This window comes from Sminthopsis crassicaudata, chromosome 5 (genome assembly GCF_048593235.1).
Source record: "Sminthopsis crassicaudata isolate SCR6 chromosome 5, ASM4859323v1, whole genome shotgun sequence".
Lineage (NCBI taxonomy): Eukaryota > Metazoa > Chordata > Mammalia > Dasyuromorphia > Dasyuridae > Sminthopsis > Sminthopsis crassicaudata.
The window spans coordinates 224496359-224513002 of record NC_133621.1 but is presented as its reverse complement, the minus strand read 5'-3'; the positions used below and the strand labels follow the sequence as shown (position 1 = coordinate 224513002).

Genomic DNA, 16644 nt, shown 5'->3' with positions numbered 1-16644 from the left:
ATTTGAACTCAAAAAGATGAATTTTTCTGATTTCAAGTCCAATGTTCTATTTAATATGTCACCTAGAGCATATTATGTATACAGAATATTAAATGAACCAAGCATGGAGAGAGAATTAATTATTATAGGGATCAGGAAAAGTTTCACATTCAAACAGAGTCAAGAAGGAACCTAAGGATTCTTTGAGGCAGAGGTGAGAGGGAAGGGCATTTCAAGTTTGTGGAACAATCTCTTTGGAGTTCAGGGAGTAATCAGAAAGCCAATCTGGCTGGGAATTAGAATTTATGAAGGAAAACTATGTGAAATAAATCCAAAAAGGCACATTAGAGTTGGACTTTCAAAGATTTTGAATGCCAATATGAGTAAAGAGTTAAAATTTTATCCTATAGCCAATTAGGAGATTTTTAAAGCAGTATAGTGACATAGTTGGGCATCTTTATTTTTGTAATAATAAGATACTAGCCAAGTGAAGGATAAGCTGGAGGAAAGTGGTGAGACTGCAAATAAAGGATCCCCTTGGAAGGCTATTAAAATTATGCAGGCAGAAAGTGGTGAGCAACTGACCTTAGAGGGAGGCCATGTAAGTAGAAAGAAAGGGTAAGATCCTTAAGACTGTGGAAGGAAAATCTACAAGATCTGGCTCCTGATTAAATGAGGGGAGTCCAGAGGAAGGAAAAATCAAGGCTAACTCTAAGGTTGTGGACTTGTCAGGCTTGGAGAATAGTGGGACCCTGCAAGGAAAGTAGAGAAGTTTCAGAGAGGACTGGTTAAAAGATTTTGTTTGGAACTTTTTCAACGGATATGTTTTAATGTGAATAAATTTATCAAAGTGATCAAATCAAGGCTCATCATTGACTTTTTCATGTTCTTTTTTAGATTTAAAGATTTACAGAATGCTATCATATGGATTATCTCAATTGGCACCACACTTGCCCTAGGTAGGCACTATAATTGTTGTTTTTTAGTCATTTTTATGTTCAATTCTTCATGGACCGATCTCAAGATTTTCTTGGCAAAGATATATTATTTTGGTTTGCCATTTCCTCCTGCAGTTCATTTTTCAAAATGAGAAAACTAAGGCAAACAAGGTTAAATGAATTTCAGAGGGTCACATAGCTACTATCTGAGACTGGACTATAATTCACAAAGATAGGTTTTCCTGATTCCAAGCCTATCACTTTGCTGTCCCCTAAACACTATAATTATACCCATTTTATAGATGAGAAAGAGAGGAAACACCATGTAGTGGACAGAAAACTAGCCTTGAAATCAGACAGATGAAGTTTTTAGTTTTGCCTTTGACCAGGTTACATGACTTTGGGCAATTTATTTCTCAGTACCTTGGACAGCACCCAAACACTATAAACTACCCTTAGAGATCAACATTGGTAGTCTCTACTACCAAATAGTAGAAATAATATTCCTCCTGAATAGTTCATTAGAACAATTCAATCATTGCTTGTTTTGGTCTGACTTTTTCCCCTCCCCCAAAAACAAAAACAAAAGAATTAAAAAACAGATGAAGAATCTGAAGCTGAGAGAGGTCCATAGTAACAGTATATTTCTGATTAGAAATTCAAACCCAGGTATTCCTGACTTCAATTCTACTGCTTTATACACTGCCAGCACAGAAAAAAAGAGGAAAAGTAAAGAAAAAAGATGCTTATATGTTGATTAAAATTTTGCTCAGAAAGGAGTTGGCAATATTGAGGTCTTATTGTTTTGTTATTCGAATCCTATTTAAGTAATATAAATATAAAGATTATTGGTCCCCATTCACCCAGATCTCATCATTTGGACTATATCTTTCCCTACATCATGTTGGGCTGAGGGAGAAAATTAAAACATCTAGACCTTGTCACTTCCATGGTTACTAGCTACCAGACAGTGTAGATTTGGCAAGAAGAAAGAATTTGTTTTTAGTAGCATATATCTAGATAGATAGATAGATAGAGATAGAGAAATAGAGTATTCCACCTAGACCTCTCAGAGCATTTCTGATGAATTAAAATAAGATTTTCTGGAAAACTTGAAGTAATGTGAATGTCTTATAGGTTTTCTGTATCTGTTTACATTTTCTCATGAGTTCTTTGAATTTTCTACATTTTTTGTAGGCAAATAATAGTTGTTCTATACGACATGAATTTATTATATTGTCTACTTGCATAGGAGCTAGGAATCCTGCTATCCATATTTTGGCATGAACTATTTTTAAGCTTTGTTTTGTAGATTTTTCCCAGAGTAAACTTAAGGGTAAGCTACAATGAACCAAATGAAGAAAATGACTCTTTAGAGTCATAGGAACATAAATAGAGTTTGAAAGAATGTTAAAGGTCACCCAGGCCAATACTCTCATTTTACAGATTAGAAAACTGAGGCACAAAAAGATTAGATGACTTTCCCAGGGTCATACAATGAGTTTGTCTATAAGGAAGGAATTGAACTAATCCAGTGCATCCTGGAGCAAGCTAGAACCTGAAAGCTAGTTGTTAAATTTTATCTGTGAGCATTTACAATTCTGAAATCAGAATACAAACAGAAAAGCCATGCTAAATTTTTTGTTTTGTTAATTATCTTAAGAAAGTGATAAAGAAAAATGTTAATAACACACATTAAACTTAAAACTATATCCTACATACTTTTTGGAGAGATGGTTAACATTTATTAGAATACCTCTGGATATAAAGTTTTCAGGATTCCAAGTATAGTATTTTATCCATTACCCCATCTCATTATCTTGGTCCATGTGAGTCCAATGCTTTCAGAGTTGGGAGAAGGAAAGGCACGCTGAAAGAAAAAGAAAAACCTCTTACAATGAAAAACCTCTAACAATGAGAACATCCCAAATGTATACAGGGCTATCTGTAAGTAAATGATTTTTCCTCAGTAGAAATCTTCAAGTAGGTTCTGGATGTTGCAGAAGGGATTTTTGATTAGTTATAGATTTGACTAATTGGTTCTGTAGTCCTTCCACCTGTCTAAAATGGGAATGGCTGTCTTAGAAGGCCCTGCATTCCAATCAATAGAGGGGTTTAAATAGAGAATTTCCCAAGTACCTCAAGCAAGACATTTCATCTTCCAATCTGTATATTATCTAACTTTTTCCAAGGCCTGAAGCTCCCTGCTCATTTCTACCTCCTAATTTCCTGGGATCCTTCAAGTCCAGCTAATATCTCTTTTTCTCCAGGAGCATTTCCTAATCCTTTTTAATTCTAGTGCCTTCCTTCTGGTGATTATATCCAATTTATCCTGTATAGAGCTTGTTTATAAGTAGTTGTTTGCATGTCTGTTATACCCATAAACTATGAGATCCTTGAAAGTAGAAAACTGTCTTTTGTTTTTTTTTTTTGCATCCAGTGCCTAGCACATAGTAGGTATTTAATAAAGTTTGATTAACACTCGTCCAGCAACTTCTAAAGATGATTCATATATTTGATGAAGGGTCAAGTAGATAATCTCTGAAGCTCCTTGTGATTCCAATGTGTTATTATTGTCCAGTCATTTTGTTCATTTTCTGAGTAAAAATACTTAGAGTGCTTTCTCATTTTCTTTTCCAATTCATTTGGAATTCATTTCACAGGTGAGGAAACTGAGGCAAACAGGCTAAGTTGCTTGCCTAAGGTCACACAGATAGTAAGTGTCTGAGGCCAGATTTTAATTCAGATATTCCTGATTCCATTCCTGAAGCTCCCTCAATCTACTACACTACCTAGATAATTTCAATAGTCTATGTGTAAATGGGTGCAGGATAATTTTGACTCCGAATCTAGTTGTATTCAAACATCTAATCTTATTCTCACATATTTAGGAATAAAAGGGATATCAGAAAGAATTCTACCAAATCTCCTCATTTTACTAGTGATGTTGAAACTGAAGTTCAGGGAAGTTAAATGAGTTGCTCAGTCACATCAGTGGTAAGGCTCAGAATCAGGATTTAAATTCAGTTTCTTTGAATTAAATTAAATTCAGTTTCTGTAAAACCAGAGCTCTTTCCAATATACAGTACTAAAACAATATGACCATCTCTCCTCTCTTGCATTTCTTCTATCTCCATCTCCATCTTCTGTCTCTTTTCTGTCTCTCTGTGTCTTTCTCTTCCATCTCACTGTCTTTCTCTGTTTTTTGTCTATATCTCTGTCTTTTTGTCCAAATTTGTCTCTCAAATCTGTCTCATTATGTCTGTCTGTCTGTTTCTATTTCTCTGTATATATGTGTGCTTCTATCACTGTTTCTGTCTGTGTGACTGTCTCTGATACAGCCTCTCTTCCTCTATGTATGTGTCTCTTTTTCTGTCTCTTTCCTTCTGACTCTGTGTCTCTGTCTGTTTCTATCTATCGCTATATGTGTATGTGAATGTGCTCCTACTATTGTCTCTGTCTCTCTGTGTCTCTGTGTTTCTCTCCCTATATGTCTCTGTCTGTTTTTCTGTTTTTCTTTGTCTCTTTCATCTGTCTGTGTCTCCATCTCTTTCTGTCTGTCTGTGTCTGTGTGTCTCTCTCAGACCTTTTGTATCTCTATCTTTTTCTCTGTGTGTCTGTCTCCCTCTGTATCTCTGTCTCTGTATCTCTTTGTTTCTGTCTGTCTCCTCTTTCCTTTGTCTTTCTAATTATTAGTAGTTCCCCTCCTGTGGTCTTTGTCTTTGGTGGAATGAGTGGATTCTAAGATTGCTTAGGAATCAGAGAAGTGTGTGTATTTGTCTGACTTTGATGTGCCAGCGCTTCTCTGCATATGTCTCCCTTTGCGGTGTTTGGGAAACGTGGGCCTCTAAGATGAAGTGTTACCTCTTGTCTTGGCAACACTTTGAATGAATAACCCAGTCACTCTGAATTCATTTGGTGTTTATGGGAATATCATATGTAGTTCCGTCGACATTCCCTAACCATTATAATGCAGTTACCGTAGATAATGCTCTCCTAGTGCAATATGTTATCACCGTTTTAACAGCCTGACATACGATCAGCTCATATTATCACTTAAATGAATCCATTAAGCTCCTAAAGGCTTCCAGGAATCAGATGCAAAAGTATCGGATGGGCAAACCTGTACCACTGTCTAGGGCTGCAGGCCATGTCAGCAGGATGGAATTCCCAAGCATTGTCTAATAGAGACTTCAGTGATCCCTCTGAGGACCAAGGCCAGAGACAGAGGACAGAGAAAGATCAGACCTGACTCACCCAGTTGCTACAGAGAAGAAAATCTGGACCCCCAAGAGTAATACATGGGGATAGAGCTAACTTCAAAGTCAAGTGATGTTAAGGATTTGAGAGGTTTGTTCCTGAAAAAAGCAGCAGATGACCACTCTAATAGGAGTGGATTGTTGTTAGAATAACTGTTTGCCTGTAGGGTATGCCTTTATGAGCAATCAGAAGCTTCTTCCCTCTTTCAAATTATCTCCTCTCCTACCTATTGCTTCAGCTTAAAATTCTACTATAGAAATTATTCTTGAATTAAGAAAGCTCCCCAATAGAATGCAAATATTCCTGGGAGGGGAATACATTAATTTGGTTATCAATTATTTGCACTTTATTATGGATGTTTACAGAAACAGAATTTTAAGGCTTATTTTATCAAAAATTTCCCAAATGAAGGACAAGTGAGAACAGATTTGAGGAGGGATGGTGAAGAGGATATAGGCCATTAAATGGGGTGAGGGAATGGTGGCCCAAAAGCAGGGAAGAATAGGAACTTTGCCTGTTTCACAATTGTGTTTGTGTGCATGCATTTCCACCAGACTTTTTACTGCCTAGATATAGGAAATTTCTGCTTATAAAATACATTCTATCATAGAGATCAATATCTACTATTCAGTTTGTAGTTTTAGAGGATTGCCTTAGACACAGAGAAGTAAATGATTTATCACATACATGTCAGTGGTGGGACTTGAACTCAGATCTTTCTGACCCCATGGTTGGTAATTTATCCATTACTGCCTTTTACCTAAGGAACATTAGAATTTTTAAAATTAATTTTTCTGCTCACAGAAATCTAATATCAAGTAGAATGCTTTATGCCTTTTAAAAAAATCTCTTCTCCTCTCATCCTGTTTTGAAATGCAATAGCCACTCACAATTCTGATACCATAATTAATAAGCAGGGGAGGTTTCATATGTTGGATTTTTCTGACTTGAACATGTTGATCTTTCACCACCTTCTGCTCCTAAAGGGTCCCCATGTTTGGTATTAATCTTAGTTAAGTCTACTTAAGTCTAAGATTAGCTTTAGTCTTGGAGCTCAGAACTCCCAAAATTAAGCAATCCACCAATATCATCCTCCCCAGCAACAGGGATTATAGATAGACATGTTATACCATGCATTGCTGAAAATCTTGTTGTTAATGAAGCTCCGAAAGATGCTCCATAAAACTGGGGTTCTTGACCTTTGTTGGTATCCTGGACACCTTTGGCAACATGCTGAATTCTGTGATACCCCTCTTGGAATAATATCATATTTATTTATTTGTTTATTTGCTTGTTTGTTTTTGCTGAGGCAATTGAGGTTAAGTGACTTGCCCAGAGTCACACAGGTAGGAAGAATTAAGTGTACGAGGTTGGATTTGAACTCAGGTCCTCCTGACTTTAGGGCCTGTACTCTATCCATTGCACCATCTAGCTGTTCCCAGAATAATATCTTTAAATAAAAAAAAAAAAACATAGGATTACAAGATAATTAATTATAATGACATATAGTGATTACACATATATGTGTGTGTGCTTGTGTGTGTGTGTGTAATATATATATATATATATATATATATATATATATATATATATATATATATATATATATATATATATAATATGTATAAATATACATCACACACAAACCACATATTCGTGGTTCTGTGAGACAGTAGTGACCATTAAACAATCAGAAGTCCAAATATGAGTGCAGGAAAAATTTATTTTTTTCTCTTGAGAAAGGGTGCGCAGTCTCTGTCATATAGAAGATGGTTTTAGAGAGAGACACCAACTCAAGTAAAGGGCATTCCCTTTTTTATTCCCCAATCTGAGTTCCCCTCCTCAATGCCCTGGCTCCTTTCCCCATTAGCTGGGGTTTCTAAAGCACAGTTTCTTTAAAAATAGATAAGAAAGCCTGAAGTTATCAAATGCTTAACAGAGAAGTGTGCTTCCCACTCAATCCAGTCCCTGCCTCCAAGGAGCTTCCATTCTAGAAGGAGAATATTATAGTGGACAGTTAGGGGCAAAGAACAAAATATTGTTTTCAAATCTCAGGCACCGCCCCTGATTGTAAAACCCAGTCCTGCCTCTAAGGAGCTTACATTCTTACATTCTTTTGGATGAGGTAACTTCTGCCCCTGAGTACCCTCCCATGTCCCTGTGGATTTCAATTTTCTAATTTAAGTTTCATTTCTCCAATTTGATTTTTATAGTGGAAACCAAATAAATCCATTTCTCACAGTGGTTCTTCAAATTCAGAACCTCTGAAAGTAAAACACAAAGAAATGGCTTTATTTGCCAGTAAATAAATGTCTAGGGTAGTGAGTTACAACTAACTGGTATTTGCAAAGACACAGCCACGGGCCAGTGGCACATGGTCATTACAAAATCACAAAGACAGTTAAAGAGGTCATTTGGTCCAAACCCCTGTCTCCAACTGCTCTGTTCGCACACTATTCCAGATGAACAGATGGTGTGTACGCTCTGTCAGCTATCCCAACGGAGAAATACAAAAGTATATGCTATGGAAAAATAATTCCATGCTCTGCCTTCTTTTATCCTGTACCCTGAAATTTGGACAAGAGTCTCATCGGACTTTGTGGAACCAGTACAAGAGATGAGTGCCTCTGAAAAGGAAAGAGTCTTCACTTTCCAAAGCCAGACTCCACATAGAGGAAGCCTGTAAACGGTTCTGCCCCCTCCATGGTTAACGGGGCAAAACGTGGCACTTCCTCCACTTTCTAGGCTGCCACCATCACATAAATTGAAACAGACAGAATTACCATTGATACAAATTAAAAACAAATAAAAAGGGTACACAGAGCTGATTCCGAGAGTTCAAACTCCATTACCAACTGATTTACTGTGCACTGACCTGTGATTGTTTGCAGGGGGAGAGGAGCCCGTGTGGATCCCATCAGCCTGGTGCCCACGTTGAACACCAGTCAATAAGCTATTTAATTTAATGGGAAACAGTATTGACGAGGCCGGGAATGCAGCTCACAAAAGATGCAGCTGCAGAGAGCAGATAAAGTCTTCAACCCAGTTTCAGTCTTTGGGTGTCCTATCTCCCTCCCCCACTCCCCACCCCCCCATATCCACTCCTTTGGGGGGTCTTGTTCAAGAAAGTCAGAGAGTTTATCCAAGGCATTTTGCAGGTGTTAGAAACACAAGGGGTTAAGGGTCTCAGGGGAAGATTAGCTGTAGCAAAAGATGTAGTCAGAGAGAAGGGGAGTGATTGGAAAGGAAATGGAAAAGAGATCATCGAAAGGACAATGTGCTCTGACCTTTTAGAAAGAAGGCAGCCGGAGAGAATGCAGTCTTTCAGGAAGGGAAAATATCGGATGTGGCTCAGGCAAAGGAGATTCAGTCTGTCTGTTTGATTTTCCTTAATGTGGTCGAATCAAGAATGAAGTGCTCTCAGAACCAACTCAGGCCACAGAAGTAAAGCTGGAAAAATCAAGGTCACAATCCACTGAAACCACAGTAAGAGATTCTAAAGAGAAGTTTAGGACAGGAACAGTTATTCAACTATTGAAAGTTGGCAGAGCAGTTTCTTTTCAGTAATCCCCTCAAGGCAACCGAGTGGAAGAGTAGATAGATTAATGGACCTGAAGGTTAGGAGGACATGTGTTCAAATCTAATCCAAGACTTGCTAATTAAATGATCCTGGCCATAGGATTCTCTGACTTAATCTTTATCTGACTCAGTTTCTCCAATTGTAAAATGAAATATTGTCACCTACTTTCTAGAGTTGTTGTGAAGATTAAATAAGATATTATTTATAAAGGGCTTTACAAACTTTAAAATATTACATGCATTCTTCTCCTCTCTTCCTCCTCCTCCTCCTCCTCCTTTTCCTTCTCTTCTTCCTCTTCTTTCTCCCCTCCTCTTCCCCTTCTTCCTATTTCCCCCTTTTCCTCCTCTTCCCTCCTTCATCCGTCTCTTTCTCCCTTCCTCCTCTTCTTCCTCCTCCTCCTTCTCCTTCTCTCCTTCTCCTTCTTCTTCTTTCAATTACCTTAGAATCATAGGATTTAGACCTGGAAAGGACCTTAAGCATCACTTTATTTAATTCTCCTTCATTCCACAAAATGCATAATCTGAGAATCCGATAAAGAAGATAACTTACCCAAGTTCACACAGGTACTGTTAGAAGCAGGATTTGAACTCAGGTCCTATGGTTACAAACCCAGTGTTCTTTCCATTATGACATACATTTCTAGATGAAGACACTGAGGCTACTCTAGACATGAAGGCACTGAGATTAAAAGAAAGTTATTTAGTTAAAGTCTTACAGCTAGTGAATGGCAAATCTGAGACTAAAATGCAGGTTCCTTAATTTCCTACTTTAATACTATCTCTACATTGTACTGAGTAGTATTACAAGTTAGGAATGAACATGTTCAATTTCTTCTATTCCTACTCTCAACAATGGTATCTTTATTGATAAATAAACCCAAGGATCTAAAGTTCATGGAAGGAGCACACAAGACATAAATTATGTGAGTGATCTATTAGAATGAGCTAGGGCAGCAATTCTCTAAATGTTTGGTTTCAGGACCCCTTCATATTCTATTGAGGATACTCCAAAAAGCCTTCATTTATGGGGATATGGCTCTTGATATTTACCATATTGGAAACTAAGACATCTTAACATGACTGGAAAAATATTTCTGACCTTAACAATCCCTTGAAAAGGTAGAGAACTCATCAGGATACTCAGAACACACACTGAGAACTGATACATTAGAGGATGATTAGAATCACATGACCCAGATTCTCATTTTAGTTCTGTCACATACTCACTTGTGATCTCAGTCAAGTCACTCAATTTCTGTAGACCTTAGTTTGTTCCTATTTAATGATGGAAAAACACCCTCATTTCATAAAATTAAGGACTTCAGAAAGACAAATGAAACAACTAATACAAAAATAATTGAGTCATTTGAAAGGCATTGAAGAAAAGCAAGGCATTCAAACCATTCAGTAAATTCCATTTAAAACTTACCTTCTTTGCTCCATGAGTTACCAATTCGATTCAACAAGGAGTTTATTAAACTTACTATACCTGGCACCAGACCAAAGCTTTAGCATACAAAGATAAGATCAAAGCAATCCTTGACATTGAGAAAACTATATTTGGTTAAGAGATTCTTATAGACAGAAAGACAAATATAAACAAAATATATCCACTGTAATTACAAAAAAAAAAATTAATGGAGTTTGGGGAAGAACAATAGTAGGAATAGGAAAGGGTTCCAGTAAGATGTACCTCTTAAGCTGACCCCTGAAAGATTCTAAGAATTTTAATAGAATTGAGGAATAAGTGCATTCCAGTCTATGCAGAGACATTAAAACAGGAAATGGTATGGGATGAGAAAGAATGTAAAGTTAAGGATGAATCTGAAGTCAAGAACCTGCATTTCTGGGAGGATAGCAGTACTTAACAGTAAGTCCATTGTGCACTAGTACCTCCTTAAGGATAGCCCCCAAATTTAATGTGGCTGGGATATGAAAAGATAATGGTTAGGAAATGTGGGGGAAAGTAAAAGAAATTCCTCTTCTCCATCTTCCCCTAAATGACATGGATCCTTTCTGCTAGTCTTTCAGCTAAAAAGGAAAGTAAGGTAGCCTTTTTACCACCTCAGTGAAGTCCACAAAGCTGGTGATCCACTTCTCCCTGGCTATCCTCAACTCACCCTCTTTACCATCCCTCCAAAACTCCTTGGTGGGAGCCCGGACTAATAGGAACTTATGAGTAATAGAAATATTCATGGGGACAAGGAATCTTCATGATCACCTCAGAAACCTGAACTCCTTTCCTATTAATTTCTATGGCAACAGTCAGAAGTTGGAAGATAAAAGTTATACTCTATAAATCACAGGCAGCTCTAGAATGTGTAGGGAAAATCTTTAAGAAGTAAAAGGGTACCAGTTTGGGGAGGGAGGCCTGTGCCAGATGTTAATGAGGTTCCAACCTGGTCTGTTACCCTAGAAGGGCTGGATAAACTAGAAGAAAAAATATATTCCAGCCGAAAAATAGGGCAAGAAAGTGCTTGGGAGGCAGGAAGGAGAATGCTTTCTTCATTCATTCATTCATTCAATTAACCCAAATTTATTAAATTCTTACTGTTATATGTGCCAGGTATTGCGCAAGGCTCTGAGGAAAGACAAAAAAAAAAAAAAAAAAAAAAAAAGAAAAAGAAATACTTTCTACCCTCAAAGAATTTATATACTATTGGGGAGATAATATGTGCATGTGTATTATGTGTATGTATATATGTATGTGTGTAAGCATATATATATATATATATATATATATATATATATATATATATATTTATATATATGTGTGTGTGTATAGATATATAGATAGAGACATCTATGGATACATTTACAGATCTATAAATATAAACATGGGCAGCTATGTGATACAGTGCATACAGTACCAGATCAGAAGGCAAGAGGTTTTGAGTTTAAATTTTTATCTCAGACACTTACTACCTTTGACCCTGGGCAAATCATTTAATCCTGTTTGCCTCAGTTTCTTCATATATAAAATGAGCTGAAGAAGGATGACATACCACTCCAATATCCTTGTCAAGAAAACCCCAAATGAGTTCATAAAAAGTCAGTCATGACTGAACATCAATACACACACATACACACACACACACACACACATATATATATTTATATATTTATATATAATATATATACACACATATATATATACATATGTATGCATGTTATACATGTATATATGTGTATGTATGTATGTATGTAGAGAGAGACAGAGACTGAGAGGCAGAGAAATAGGGAAGAAAGCTAACCTCTTCAATTTTCCAATAAGTATAAAAGGTTGCAGAAGACTTGGAACCCAAGGACAAGATCAGAAGGACATAATTCCAGTGTGGTAGGCATATAACATTCATTCATCGTCCAAACCTGATGATCCCTTCAAGAAATAAATCTCATTTTTCATGTCAAGAGTGTTTCCTAGCCACCTGTTTCCTCACCAGGCTCCTTGCAGGAAACTGTCCCAGGAAAAGAAGTCATGAGGATTCTTCTTATTTTTTTCTTCTTCAATTGTTTTTTATTCTTAACTATAACAATAATAAATAAAATGACCATTCTAAATACATATGAAAAAAAGGAGTGTGGAGATGGGGAAAGGATTGTACATGAAACTCTGAAGCTTTGTTATGTTTACCTTGATTTTCTTTAAATATAATCATTTCATTTACAAGAATATAAATTATATAATAAAAAAGAAAATTAAATCCCTCTATACACATAGCAGGACAGCATAAATATAAAAAGATGAATGGTAATTTGGAAGATCTTTCAGAATGGGAAAATAAATATGAATTACCATGATAATGTCAAAATCAGAATTTTAATTATTTAAGTACCTGTACAAGGAAATAGCATTTAGTAACATGTATGTTTTCTCCTTAATCATTTCATGGAATCATTATGAGCAGAATAAACATTTTTGTTAAATTGATAGTTTAAAAAAGAATATAAATTATAATAAATTTTAATATAATAACATTTTTAGAACTGTTCTGCTTGTCGGTGATTATTTCTGTCAATATTTTCCAACTCAGTCCTTTTTTGAATTATATAAACCTTGACCCCATGCTATATTGTGGTCTAGTTCATGCTAGGAAAATGTGGCTGCTTTTCACTGTATAATATATTCAAGTACACCCAAGAGTTTAGGAAGCTAAGGACTGGTGAAGGCTATGCTGAATTTAGGATGCCACTTCAAGAATAATGAAAATAGACACAAGGCTGCTGCTGTCCCATGTATTGTTCAATAAACATCTTTCACTCTGTAAATCCACCCAGGCACAGTGCTATTGAACCTTAGCACTGATTGGCTTATTCTTCAGGCAGATACAGAGGGAATCAGAAAGCAGAGAGGTTAAGTACCTTCCTGAGATCACACAGCTTAAAAAAGGCAGACCTGGGATTTCAAACATGTCCCTGACTCCAATTCCAAGACTTCATTATGCTATATATAATGCTATCTCCTAAAATGAAAGGTGCTGGAAAGCAGCACATTAAGAGGGAGGTTCACAGAATTATATCAAGGATCTGAGTGAAATCTCATAGAGAATTTGTTGATGGTCAGACTATGAGAGAAGGCAATCCCTGCTCCTTCTCTGCGTCCTTCTCTAAAGGATGTTTTACTTAACATAACTAGTGCCAGAACCAGCATCCACCTGGAATTCAACAGACTGGAAAACAGGTCTGGTACTCTTTTCACAAGGCCCATATTGAGATTGGCCAAACCCCTGGTTTTTTTTTTTCTGAGTCCAAAGCAAACAGCATCAGCAAAGGAAGTAAGGGTCCTGTGGAGGGATGCTATATTTTCACTTGGGGGAAGCCGAAGATGCCAGGTACATTTACAGTGCTTGAACTACCCAATTCCCTTCAACAAACATGCCCAGCCAAGCAGTGTCAAAGCTGCAGGCTGGCTGTTTACTCTGCAAAAGCATTCGGCTTTGTTCAGACCAGAGATGCAAGCATATGATCAAACTCTGGGCCTGGGAGAAGTGTCTACTGATGAAGGAAGGTCAAAACTCCTGGGGAGTAAGGACAGAGTGAGCCCTCAAAAAGCCCCCGCTCATTCCTGTCACTTGCTAAAGCTGTTTCAATCAATCAACTAATTTTCCAACAAATAAAAAAAATTAATCAAGAATTAAGTTCATAAGGATTTTTAAGATGTGAGTTCTATTCCCAGGCAAACAACAATAACTATACATGACAAGGGTTTGCTAAGAGTCAGAGGGCAATATGCATGCCCATGCCTTAGTCCCTTAGACCATATGACCTCTTTAAAAAGCAAAGTAAATAACTTCTTTCCACTTTCGTATATATTCCCAAGTAGACAGAGTAGTTCAAGCCTATAGTTAGGAAGACTTGAGTTCAACTTCAATTTCATACATTTATAAGTTGTATGACCATGGTCAAGTCACCACTTTTATTTGCCTCAGTTTACTCATCTGTCAAATGAACTGGAGAAGGAAATAACAGACCACTCCAGTATCTTTGCCAACAAAACCCTTAATGGGATCACGAAGTTGGACATAACTGAAAAAAACATTGAATATATTCCTGAACAAGTTCAAACTTTTGTCACACTGTAGGATAAGCTTTTTGAACCAACTGATTAAAATGTCGAACACTATCTGCCTCTGAATCCCAGGATCTTATAGGATCAAACATGGAAGGGTCATCAAAGTTTGAAGATCATCTGAGTTCCCTACATTTTATAAATAGGGAAACCAAGGCCTGGTAATTTCCCTAAGTTAACAACTAACAAGTGGCACATGCAAAATTTGATCTTAGATCTTCTGATCCTCTGGTCTGTATTGTGCAGTGCTTTGAGAAGCATCTTATCTCCCTTCCTCCCTTCTGAAAATTTTGCACACCTTTGTCCACTAGGAGCCTTCTCTCTATACATTTCAGCACAGAAGTGATAAATTTCTGCAATGGAAATTTTTTATTCATTTTTTACCCTTAAAAACCAAATCACAGCAAAACCATGAGGTCTTTAAGACCTCATATCTAAAAGAATAACCATTTTAACTAATGGGAAAGCAAGTTATGATTGACCTATTATGTAATATGGTTAGATACTGTTGAATTATAAAACACTGAATGCTATATTCTCCAAGAGTGGAAAAAAAACAACGCAGAAGCAGGAGCAAGCATTGTTTAGCAAGGTAATAAAAAGATTTGAGTGTTATCAGAAAGGCATTGTATCATAATGGAAATAATGAGGCCTAGCATTTATATAGAGCTTTATGTTTTGGAAAGTTCTGTGCAAGTTATCATTTGAACTTTACAATAATCTTGGGGAAAAGGTGCTATTGTTATCTCCATTTAATAGATGAGTAAATTAATTCCAAGAAAAAATATTTTCCAGGGTCATACAACTAGCAGAATTTGAACTCTGGCATCTTTCTTCTCCTCAGTTGCATATTCCCAGAAGAGACAGACTTTCTTTCTTTTCTTTCTCCACTCCACCCCAAATACAACTTGTCTCAGTGTCGCCTCTGGTCAGGGCCATGGAGCTGGTTACGGAAGACAGCTGGTTATTCCTGCTGGAGAGATATTTAAAGTTGGAGGCATTGGCACTTATAGAACATGAGGCTTAGAAATTGGGTATTTTTAAAATGTGAGCATCTGCATTGTTGGCTAATAAATGAGTCATTATTTTTTCTTTTTGCTGAAAACCAAAATAATAATAATGGAGATGCCTAGTCATAGAACTTCAGCTTCCTTACTCCCAGTGCCTTTGCTGATTTTGCTAAAAATATCCTTGAAAACAGCTGATGTTTGTATGGTACTTTAAAGTTTTTACAGCACTAGGCACTCACTTGAATTTTTTGATCTTCACAACAGCCTTGTGAGGCAGGTGCTACAGGTGTTATCTCCATTTTATGGGGAAACTAAAGCTCTGAGAGATTGGGCGGCTCAAGCCTAGTAACAGAGTTAGCAAGTAGCTGAGGCAGAATCCAAACCTAGGACCGCCATGACCCTCTTACTCCATTGCTCCACATTGTGAGATAGTTGATGGATAGTTTTCATCGGAGGAGGTTCAGAAACAGATACATTGTCACACAACAAGGAATAATAGTAGAGATCATGGAGGTCCAGCCCTTATTGCAGTGACTTGTAGGATCTTTGCTTCCATTATTCATTTAGAAACTGTAGACAAGAGCCCCTCAACCAGCCAAGAAGTCAAGTTGTTCAGTGTCAGAACGGGAGGTAGTTATGAATGCTGTGCCTCATGAATGGGACATGCAATCTAAAATCTAATTCTAGACCTGCCTTTATTCTGGGGAGAAAGGAAGGAAAACATTCACTGGTCAGCAATGGGGAACACAGAAATGCATTTCATTGCATTAATATTCAATATCTTCTCTCTTTTTCTTTCTCCCTCTTCCTCTCCTCTCTCCCTCCTTTTGCCTTTCTCATCTCTCTATATATGTCTCTGTCTCTTTCTCTGTGTGTCTCTGGGTCTCTGTGTCTGTCTCTCTGACTCTGTCTCTCTGTTTCTCCTTCCCTCTCTGTCTCTCTCTGTGCCCTCCTTTGTTTCCCTCTTCATTTCTCTCTCTGCATGTCTGCTCTCTCTGAATATCTGTGTCTCTGTCTCTCTCTGTTTCTCTTTGTTTTTCCCCCTATCTCTCTCTTCTCTCTCTGTTTCCCTCTCCATTTCTCTCTGCATGTCTGTTCTCCACTGCCTCTGTGTGTGTGTGTGTGTGTGTGTATATATCTTTGTCTCTCTCACTTCTATCTCTGTTCTTCGTTCTTTCTCTTAGACACTTGCCTATGCTGAAGGAGATGGGAAAACCTGGAGGAAGAAGCCAAGGAGTAGACATTGAATGCTGTTTCCATTCTTAAAGTGAAGAGTCTTTTCATTCTGATCCTCTCTCCCTAGAGAGAA

The 16644-nt window shown here is 37.2% G+C and overlaps 1 long non-coding RNA gene across 1 annotated transcript in view; it reads right to left on the bottom strand.

Annotated features, from left to right (window-relative positions):
- The window catches only part of LOC141542819 (uncharacterized), a 37782-nt gene extending 29160 nt beyond the window's left edge, over nt 1-8622 (bottom strand). The window contains exons 1-2 of the long non-coding RNA XR_012482254.1: nt 8465-8622; nt 2674-2787 (exon numbers count right to left, since the gene is read on the bottom strand). This is a non-coding gene — a long non-coding RNA (uncharacterized LOC141542819). The remainder of the gene's footprint in view (nt 1-2673; nt 2788-8464) is intronic.
- Nucleotides 8623-16644: the final 8022 nt, after the last annotated feature.